Genomic DNA, 10,151 nt, shown 5'->3' on the forward strand with positions numbered 1-10,151 from the left:
GATATGCTTATTAATCGATAGGTTTAATTCTAATGCTAGAGAGCTAATAAAACAAAAACCTACTGTAACAGAGAGGTCCTTAGATTAGGGCGAATCCTGTGCCCCCTGGTCAAGCAAAGCTTAGACTGGGAGATGTTCTAGCACAGCACTCATCCTGCACCTATGAAGTGATACGCTGTATTGCACTGGACCCAAAGATATTGTGGCTTTTATATTTGTGTTTTACCTGTTGGGGGATGAAACTGCTGTGCCAGTTGTCAAAGGATTTAGCTGCAGTTACACATTCTGTCTTCAGTTCAAGCAAACACTGAATTCTTGTCCTTCGGTGACTTCCTTCAACCTCTTACACAGCTGAACTTGACACTGGCAATAAAGTAATATTTTAAAAAACGCTATCTTGTCCCTTCCTAAGCAAATTTTACTGAAATGCAAATAAACAGAACGATGCTCATACATGATTCTTGCAACTGGTTTCCAGGCCAAAATATTAGGTCTATAATACTACTAAGTTTTGAGCAAGTCATCTTCCTTGCATGATTTAGCTCACAGTTGACAGCAGAATCAATGATTCACAATGCTGGAGAAAACATAAAATGTTTATTTTGCTCATATCTGACTGGTGTTATTTATGGCTGTTGGGTAAAATTGTGACTGACTGGCAAAGTGCAACGTTTTCCATGGACCCATCCATACTGGAGAAGAAAGCCAGAATAACATTTCCCAAATAGAATGGTCTTAAGGTACTGCTCTGATATACACTATATAATCAGAATACCACCCTCTACAATACTTGCATCTTTACTATCTTGACCAGTGTTCCTCTTTTCACTCTATATAAGGACTGTTTTTTTTCTTGGAGGACAAGTAAGTGTAAGGTATATATTGCACATAAAAAATTCAAAACGTGGAAATCAAAGTTTCTCTAAAGCTAGCTTGGAACTCAATAATCATTGGTAATCAAATTGATTACAAATAGATTGCAGACAAATAGGAGGTAAGAGAGGTCAATTTATAAAACTTTTTTTTAATTTTTTTTTTCCCAATGAGGATGAACATCTAGAAGAGCTCAAAATAATGAAATACTATAATGCAGTAATTCCTCCAATGTTTCAGCCTAAAGCTCAGAATGGTGTGAGCAGGATGGCATCAGCTGTGCAGACACCAGTGGCTGCTTGGACAGATTTGGGTGCTGTTGGTTCCCCAACCTATTACAGTGTGTTGGGTCCTTCATGCCCAGCAAAGCCTCGTGAGCAGAGCTGGGTCCCCAGCGTGGCAAAAAATATATGGTCAGGGGGTGCCACAGGAGGAGAAGGCGGAGTAGGACGGCAGCAACAATACCAACATATTCCAAACAAGGGAGGTGGTGCATTTGCTATTGGACCACCACCAAAAAGAGGTTGAAGCAGATCTGCACAAAACTCTTTCCCACTCAAATGGACACAGTTTGTGTGTTTGTGCATATGCTAAAATATTTCCATTAGTAAGACATAAGACTAAAATTGTAAATTTGCCTGTAAATCCCATATTCAAAATTCTATTTGACTAGATGAATATACATTATATGATTTTATAAATTGAATAAATAAATGAAACTGCTTAGAAATAGTAATTTTTTTCTTCAGGTGAGTTTGTGTTCAGCCTCAGCCTGTATTATTCACTGAGAACTACGAAGTACAACTGTAGTCAGATATCTTTGGAAGTGAAACTGATTTTCTTTTTTTCTCTACCAGCTTACAGAAACAGACATATCTAAATAACTGATATTGGGTAACAGAGAGCTTTTTTAATCTTCTTGTTCTTGAGTATTGTTATTTAATTTTCATGCAGCTGTAGCCCTTGGAACAATCTAAGTTTGATTTTATAAAATCTGATCTTCACCTCTTTGACTGCATTTAGCTGTTGTGGAAATAAGGAGGGAAGCATGTTGTTTCAGTTGGAGATGTTAACATACCTAAATGGCACTACCTTTATAAAAGGAAGGTTGTAATAAGTCATGTGATTTAGAGTAAAGGCAGCACAGTGTGCAATGGGAGCAATTTTCTGCCCCTCAAACAGCACTTCAGGTGATGTTGTTCATCTTCCTGTGACTTGCTGTGTCAAAGCATGCCCAGAGCAGAGGTGTTCAGGGACCTGACAAGCCGTAAGTGTCCAGCTGAAAAACCTGGGAGATATCCCAGGGCTCAAAGAATTCGCTTTTTCAGTTGCTCTGATTTACTTCAGAATGCACCTTTAGGGAATTTATGTCTTCCATGCCTTTAGTTTCCCATTTCCTTCCTTGTCATCTTTAAAAATCCATTAAAGATCACAGAGACAGTTTCTCTGAGCTTCCATTTCTGAGGGGCTGTGGAGCACCATAAAATGTGCAGTTCCAGAGGTGAACTGGCTCTTTTACTCTCTGCACCTTGATGTTGTTAAGATGACATTTTAATTATGGGTGGTAGTTACAGGCAGAAGAAAAAATGCTGAGTCTATCAGGGAAACAAACAGTTTTCACTCATTGGGACTTAATGACCCCTAGCTAACCAGTCTGCTTCTGTTTGAACAGGAGATTACTAAATGCAAGAAAAAATGGGGTGGTTGGTTACTCAGGGTGTTAGTTTGACTGAATTAAAATTATAGTACTCCTGTGTTTGCCAAAAGCAATCACTAGGCTTTTAAGGTGTTCCTCAAATAATAAAGAAAGTTAGCTCCCTTAATAATAGGCAGCTGCAGTAGTCCAGCTTGCATTTATATTTTCTATACAGAACATTTTGTTAGTTACATATGATGACTGGTATTTCACCTATTTTACAATGTTCTTACAAATTTCCCTACAGTAGAATAAGTTTACATTAAAATGCCACACCACCCTTGCTATCATTAATTTAGATTTGTCTATCACTGTTCATACTTGCTGCTTAGCCCTAGGTATTACCATAACTATAGCCTGCTTGTCATTTCCTGCTGACATTGCCTTACCTGTAAAACTGCAGTAGCTCTATTTCAGCTTCCCCAGTTTCTGCCATCACCTTACCTATTTCAGTAGAATAAAAGAACATTTCTTGGGTGCATATTTTCATCATATTTCAAATGCATTTGGACAATTGCTGCACATTTGCACTAAAACAAATAGAATAATTCTCCACATCTCTTAATGTATGGAATATTTTCTTCCCTGCTCAAATTATGGCCAATTTCTATTTAGGCAGAATTGGGAGACAATGCTCCCATATACATGCACAGCTATTTGGTTTCTTGATACATGGAACTGGAATGGGTTGCCCAGAGAGGTTGTTGATGCCCCATCTCTGGAGGTTTTTAAGGCCAGGTTGGATGAGGTTTTGTGCAACCTGGTCTAGTGGTAGGGTTCCCTGCTCATGGCAGGGGGGTTGGAACTTGATGATCTATGAGGTCCCTTACAACCTTAATTATCCTATGTCATATGTAAATGCATGAATACGTCTGTGTTCATACGTTTGTTTTTTGTAAAATATGCAGCATTTCCAAAGCACTATAATTTAATAGAAAACCTACAAAGTGCAAAATTTAAAAGGAAATTACAGGTCAGATCACTTGGATATGGACTCATTTTAAGGCAGCAAAAGCAGCATGCCATTAACGAGACACCTTAATTACACACACTATCTCTGACTGCACCGATTGCTCTGACTGGGCAAGAGCAGTCAGATTAGCTGGGCTGCCAATGAAACTGGCTGCATGAGCGGACCAGCTGTGGGGCACAATCTCTGCATGCTTTGGGGCTGCCAAGCCTTGCTCTCCTGTTATTTTGGAAAGAACAAAAGCATTCTGAAACACTTTTCTGTTGCTAGAAACCTGCAAGAGCAGATGCTGCCGTCAGAACAATTTTACTTGCATTAAGAAAAAGCCTGCTCCTAATAAATGTATTGGTAGCAGGGTGATGAGAGGGGCTCCGATCCTGCCCTGTCTCTGGGCTGAGCCCTGTCACTGGGTATCGTGCCTCTTCCTACTGGAGAGAGTTTGACTCCCCTATAGCACTTGCAATCCAATCTAGGAGAAGATGCAGTAAGTGAGTTTATTAACCTGTGGGGGGATGGAGAACAAGCCATGAAAACAATAAAACGACTATGTGTTAACCTGTGTGCATACCTTCATGGTTCCAGATGTAGCCGTGTGTGCTAAATAAGAGCATTAAATGGTGTACTGAAATACTATTGCAGCCTTGTAATTAATACTATGCTACACAGGGTAGAATAAGTTTCTTGTAGTAAATAGGGTCTCATTGGATGACTAGTCTCTAACAGTACATTTTCACATGATTAAAGTGGACATGGTTTAGAAAAAGGAAAAGGCTGGAATACAAGCCTCAGCTGCAAATAATATTAAAGGCATTATCAATAACAGAGATCCCAGGGTTTGCATATTAATTGTAAGAAGGTGCTAATTTGAGTGTTTTAAGCTTGCATTCACAAGCTTGTTTACATGCTTTGTTCCACCTGGACCTGTTTGGAGGTTTGTCAAAAACCTAACAAGCAGAAAAAGATTGCATTTGAAAATACACATACATGTTTAATTAAGCCAGGGCCACCGAACATTCCTCAATATATTTAGCTGTTGAGATTTAAGCACCACCAGAGCATCAGGCATTATCACCTTTTGAAGTACTGCAGAATCTTTAATATTTAAAGCACAAAGCAGACTTTAATATAAAATTCTAGCAGACCACAGAAGATTAAAGACGCATTATAAATGTGACAGTTTGTAAATGGAACACCAGTATTAAAGGGAACCCCCCTGATATTTTATAGCATATTTTTCAGGTGTATACTAAATTATAAATACAATTAAATAGCAGTAATTATTCTCTGGGAGGGGATGGCAGTTTAACTGTTCTAGAAAATAGTGATTAACTATAATGTAGGAAAGTGGTAATATGTGTCTTACTACACTGTTCTTGCAGCCAAACTTCATGCAGAAGTAGAGTCTTCAGCTAATTTAAAACCACCCTAGGGCCCTACATCCATGGGCACAATGTTTTCCTTTCCATGAGGCAGGGAGTGGGGAGTCTTGCTTGCTTGGTGTCCAAACCTCTTGGCTGTTGCTTAAACTATACAGCTGTTCTCCATTAATGGTAGATGCTGCTGCTGTGAATTGCAAGGGAGGGCAGCAGGGAGACCACAGGGGCTTTAAACTGGTACCTTCTGAAGAACTTTAATCCTGAATTAAGAAAGGCCAATGCTGGCTTTTCACAGTCATGCAGAGGATTTTGAAAGACAAGGCACTACCTTTACTGTACACTGAATTACTTTGGCAATCATGTCTCCAGACCAACAAGGCTCATACTTAATAGGCTGGACCAATCATTCAATTCAGTAAATAAATCCCATGGCAACAGAACTGCCCCATTTACTCAGCTCTCGTTTTCCAGAGGGAGAAATAGCTGTGGAAGTGATGGCAACCATTAAAGGAGAGGAAAAACTTTCAAGGACAAGATTCAGAGCAGACTTTCTGCTTGCCACCTCTTGTGTGGTGGTCAGATGGGCTCCCTAAAATCAGAGCCAAGCTCTCTTGGAAGGTGCAGGCTGATGGCAGCTCAGTGTAGCATAGGGACCTGTCTTCTCCATGGCAGCCAGGGTTTTAGCACAGGCCTACCAGAAGGAAGCTGCTCGAAGAGTATGTCTCCCAGGACTGAGACTTGGGTGACATTTTTCTGTCCTTGTCTTTCTGCATTGCCTCTCGATCCACTCTCCTTTAAGAAACAAACTGATGGAGGCAGCCTTTTTTATTTTCATCTGTCATTCCACAAAAATGATGATCAAAGGGCTGGAAAACCTCTGCTATGAAGACAGCCAGAGAGTTGGAGCTGTTCAGCCTAGAGAAGAGCAGGCTCTGGGGAAACCTTATCATGGCCTTCAATGTACCTGAAGGGGCTACAAGAAAGCTGGGGAGGGGCTTTTCACCAGAGAGGGCAGTGATAGGACAATGGTTAATGGTTTTAAACTGAGTGAGGGGAGATTTAGGTTAGACATCAGAAAGAAATTCTTCACCCTAAGGGTAGTAAGGTGCTGGAGTAAGTTGCCTAGAGAGGTTGTGGCTGCCCCCTCCCTGGAGGTGTTTAAGGCCAGACTGGATGAGACCTTGTGCAACCTGGTCTTGTGTGAGGTGTCCCTGTTTATAGCAGGGAGGTTGGAACCTGATGATCTGTAAGGTCCCTTCCAATCTTAGCCATTCTATGATTCTATGATAAATTTCTTGGGGTTTTGTTTTACGAGACCCTCAGACTAGGTTTTTAAATTTTTAGCTACTTGCATCTTTGAAGAGGCCATCTGTATCCAGACACTTTCACCCTCTCTGGGGAGCAAACCCCTGAACATTGAACATTTTGGGAAGCTCTTCACAGCTTGAGATGGGGGCTCAAGATCACCAATGGAGATACCTGCAGAAGCCATGGTTCCTGGATCACATTTCTTTTACAAGAACATCTCTTACTCACCTCTTTCTCACCTGGGATTTTACCTGTGCCAGGTTCTACTGGTAGTGTCCATGCCCAGCTGTCATTCAAACTCTTGGCAAAATGACCAGCTCTGGTGACAGCATCTACAGTTTTAAGGGGCACAATCTGGATAGGATCAAAGAGGCAAAGAAATTTAAAACAGGATTTTAAAAGCACAGAAATCCAACAATTTTGCATGAGTATCTAGGTCTTTGGGGCTGGGCAATATGACTCCAAGGTCTCAGTACACAGCTGATAGAGTTCTTGAGTCTCTGGAGTGTCAGGCACACCACTGCATTGAGGGCATTCTCTTATGCCTTCCCATAATAAAGCTTAGCATATTATTTTCACTTTTATTCTAAAAAAATATCTATATCCAACTAAGTCCTTTAAAACAGAATTTTCAAATATAAAGATATAAAGAGATCTTAGTTATATTATTCATTGCAAAAATAAAAAATAAATTATACATAGTCTCTTTAATAGAGAGAGATTAAAATGGATAAATAATGAAAAGATTACAATAGCTGTATTTCTCAGGGTCTAGTTTATATTGTTAACCTAAGTACTGTACACTAGACATGATTAGACACACTGGTCGTATTAAAAATGCAGTGCATCTGCTATTCATAAAAGCAACACCCAGGTCATGTTTTCCCCGAGACTTTGCAGGAGCTGGATTGCACACATTCTGTGTGTTGGCCTAGGCACACCAGATGGGCTTTTTTCATGCAGGGATGGCAAAGGCATGTGGAAAATGAATGTTTGCACTAGAGAAATGGGGGTGTTGTTAAGGTGGTGGTTTAGTTGTTAGTGGATGAATTTTTTGTTTTGCTAAAATACTTCTTTTTCTATGTACCATACACTCTAGCAACACCTCCCCTTCACTGTGGGCTGCAGCTTCTCTGGAAACAAGAATGCCTCTACCTGCTTTTGCAAGATTTAATAATAAATTAAAAAAAAAAATATTAATTTGGACTAAACACAAGATTTTATAAACTTAGCAAAAAAAGTAACCTCACAGGGCAAAAACCTAACCACACAATAGCCAGCAGCTCCTCAGGTGCACTGTCTACCAGGAATGCTAAGAGTGCCACTTGAATTCTCTCTCCTGGCATATCTGTGTCCTTTCACCTCAGCTGAAGAACTACAACCTGGAAAAAAAAGGCAGCTTTACTCAAATCCACCATGTTCATTCAAAAGAAAAAATGTCTTAAGCAAATGGTGGTCTTGTAAAGAAAACTGGCTCAGTTTTAAAAGACATTAAATTTGTCCATATGTCCAGCCTTGCATCCTGATGCCTGTTGTGCTGGGGCTGAGCTGGTGGGGAGCAGCCCTGTCCCTCCACAGCCACTGCAAGCTCCGTGGCTAGACCAGCTGAGGGGCTCCTCCAGGAGAATCCTCACTCTTCAGACTCTCAAACCAGCCCTGAATTCCCAGGATGATTTTGCCTTCCTAAGCAGTCAGCCCAGCCTCCCACTGATCTAGTGCACCGATTTCATTTTGACCCTCCATTACCTTGTGCAGGATTGTGAACCAAACCAGCACCAGTATAGATGCTACTTGGTGTAGTCATGGGGAAGAGGCTTCCCCAGTGAAGGTTTCTGTCTTTAATGATTGAAATTATTATCTTGATCTGCTTGTTAAACCAGTATTGAAATGTCTAGAAAGTGTTTTATAATCTCCAGTGCAAGGGCCCAATTTTGTTGATGTTGCAAGTGTCATCAACATTCAGCAGCATGGCAGCTGTCACCAGGCAGTTCAGAAAGGCTTATTTAATTGATACTTTCCATTTCAAATACAATTTGCAGTCGGCGTGTGGTGAGAAATACATCTCACCATGCAAATTTTCATGATGCAAAAGCACAAAAAAAAAGGGTGCTGCTTTTTTTTTTTCATGAAAAAGCTTGAAATGTAGTCTAGGAAGCAGAATATTCAACTCTTTATGTGAAACCCCCATTCCTTTAAATTAACTAAATCATACTAAATCCCAGATTTTTTCTTTCTGTACATGAAAGAGCACATGTGGCAAAATGTAGAGAGCAGCATACTGTTTTTGGAAATGGGAAAGCAGGCCCTGTTTAGCTATGGAGTTTAAATCAGTGTCTGCAATTTAAGGTTGAGCCAGGAATTCAGTTCAGGTTAGATGGCTCCAAAATTCTCCAAGCCTTTCTGAGGAGATTTTTTTTTTTTGCTAAAATAACACAAATCTCACAAGAATAGCTGATCTCAATCTTTCAAGATTGAAGGTCAAGAGATTTTAGCAAACACAACTCCTATGAGTTGTAGTTTAATTAACAGAACCTCAGGGTAGGCAGAACCATTTGACCATATGAACTGACTTCTTTTGCATCACAGACCATTACATCTTACCCAGCTGCCCCACACCAAACCTAATAACTTGTCTTTGGCTAAGCCATAACACTTCTTTCCTGTAAAAGACCTTTTCTCTGAACTGCACCTTTCTGTTTCTAAGGACTACTCCTGCCTGCAGGGGCAAGTGCCACGTTGCAAGACAGGGCATTGAATAGAAACACACAGGCACATGCACACAGAGCTCAGCTGTACTGATGTGACTTTACCTTCCTTTGCTTTCCCTTTTAATCTACCCTAAAGAAAACAAGCCTTTCTGATTTTAAAGTATGTAGCTAATTTTAATGCCTGAGGAGACATTACAACCAGAGTTGAACCATTTCAGTGTTATTTCCCACAAAACCAGCTCACAAATCTCAGCAGCGCAGCCTTAACTCTGGCACGGTGAGATCCAGGCTGAACACAAGTCCCCTTGGCTTCTGCTTGGACTTCCTCCAAGAGCTGACTTCTCCATGGCCTGAGCATGATCAGTCCTGTGCAAGAGGGGGAGCAGCCCACCAAGGGCAGGACCTGCCCTGGGCTATGCCCATGGCACAGCACTGCGCTCCCTAGAGAATTCAGTGGGGCTTCACACCACTGAGCCCAGCTATGAGCTCACCTTTTCTTTATATCTCCATTTTATGGAGCAGATTTAAATGAAGAGCTTAGATTGGAAACTCCTTTGACATTTTTTCAAGCATCTCATCCAGGACTGCTCCATCCAGCCTTTCCCATCCCTGCATTAGCAGACAAAGCTGTGGCTGAAATCCTTTTTAATTCAAACACCGCTGAATGTTCTCCTCAAGACACAACAGACTGCTCCTGGCCCCCTCCCCCTCCCTGTATCTTGGGTGAGCACATACTTAGATCCCCCAAGCACAGTGATAATTTCTCCTTACCAGCAGAGCCAGTCATTATTTATTATATCACTCTCTCACTTCTTCAGTCTCTCCTAGTGGGAACATTGCAGTGGCTGCTGGCTAGAAAATTAGCCAAGGGAACTTCTTCTGTTGGTCTCTTTCCTCATTATACTAGTAAAAAAAATTTAACTGTGACATTCTCGCTCTCTCTGTATATATATATCAAGGCAGGTTGGAAGCACACTGTAGGGGCTAATAGTGAGTAATTTAACTGTGGCTCTCTCACACGTTTTACCCTCATTCTTTCTCCAGAGTAGCAGTGGAAGAACAGTATGTTCATGTATTGTTGCTCTACATTATAAGCAGAGCTTGCAAGTTTATGTCTAATCTCACTCGTTCCACTAGGTTGTTTTGTGTGTTTTGTTTTTTTTTCATGTGGATGTGATGCAATTTCTTCCAGCATCAAGGGGCTGCCATAAATTACAGAG

The sequence above is a fragment of the Apus apus genome, chromosome 7 (genome assembly GCF_020740795.1).
Source record: "Apus apus isolate bApuApu2 chromosome 7, bApuApu2.pri.cur, whole genome shotgun sequence".
NCBI lineage: Eukaryota > Metazoa > Chordata > Aves > Apodiformes > Apodidae > Apus > Apus apus.